Genomic DNA, 1,096 nt, shown 5'->3' on the forward strand with positions numbered 1-1,096 from the left:
TACCCTGACCGGTAGGTCCAGTAGAGTTTGGACTCGTGTGCCCCGACTCGACTCGACAAATCTGGTTTGGTGTGAACGCAGCCTGAATAGTCCACAAATAAATTCAATTGTTGCTCTATATTGGTAAGTTTGATTGTGCATATGATATTCTGTGTATTCAAATGCTGGTGTTTTGGTGGTGATGTTCTCTTCGTGTGGATTGTAGGGCTATTCGCACAACCGGCAATTTGGTTCAGTTCTTTTTTTAAGACCGGGACACATCATCATTAGTTCGCGTGGTGTAGTCAGACGGATATTTCCCCCCTTGGGCCACTCTTCCTGGGGATCCCGGCGTCTATAGTGATGCGTCCCTGCCAATATAGAGCACGACGCTTTGTATCTTTGTATTGGACGGTGGCATGTAGAAATTGATAGCGGTGCTAGAGTTTATGATATGAGCCATAGATGCCTTTCAGGGCCATGCCTGTTTCATGCCTGCTTCATACGGGGCCCTCCGGCTCGACGCAGAGTATCCAGAGATCGCTAGGCGCGACCTTGCTCTCACACGAAACAAAGTGAGTCCGACAAGAATATGACATGGTCAGACCGTGCGCATTTCGACCGATGACTACTATTGGTGCGAGTATCCTCGTGTGGAAAATTCAAAATGATGGTGCGGTTTTTTAGCTGTTGGGAAGACGCACATATATGTAAACTCACGTACAAGCACACACACACGCACACTCGCAACACTACTCACGAGGTTGAGATAGAAGCAGCTGGCGACGGGTGCAACTTGTAGGATCCGGATGATGTAGACGGAACACTGTTACCACAATGGCCCTGCCGCAGCGGCCCACTTCTCTTGCACATTTACATTGAGTCTTTTGATCTCCTTACGGGGGTTGCATGTGCTTGATCTACCTGAGAAATGCGTATCCTTCACCCCTAGGTCCGTCGCCAGGACTTGCCGTTCGCGGATAGAAAGTCTCTTGTGGATTTTTGGACATTGTTCTCTTGTGGATCCTTTGCCTGACCTGATTTTTTGCGATCCATATTGTGGCACGAATATATAGGCCTACCCCATAAGTAACCTACTGTCATACTCGCTCGCTTC

The 1,096-nt window shown here is 48.4% G+C and overlaps 1 protein-coding gene across 1 annotated transcript in view; it reads left to right on the forward strand.

Annotated features, from left to right (window-relative positions):
• LOC119589154 (phosphatidylinositol 4-phosphate 5-kinase type-1 beta-like) overlaps nt 1–1,096 on the forward strand; it is a gene marked incomplete in the record, with an annotated part of 149,444 nt that overhangs the window by 23,636 nt on the left and 124,712 nt on the right.

Source organism: Penaeus monodon, chromosome 25, assembly GCF_015228065.2.
Source record: "Penaeus monodon isolate SGIC_2016 chromosome 25, NSTDA_Pmon_1, whole genome shotgun sequence".
In the NCBI taxonomy this organism is placed as follows: Eukaryota; Metazoa; Arthropoda; class Malacostraca; order Decapoda; family Penaeidae; genus Penaeus; species Penaeus monodon.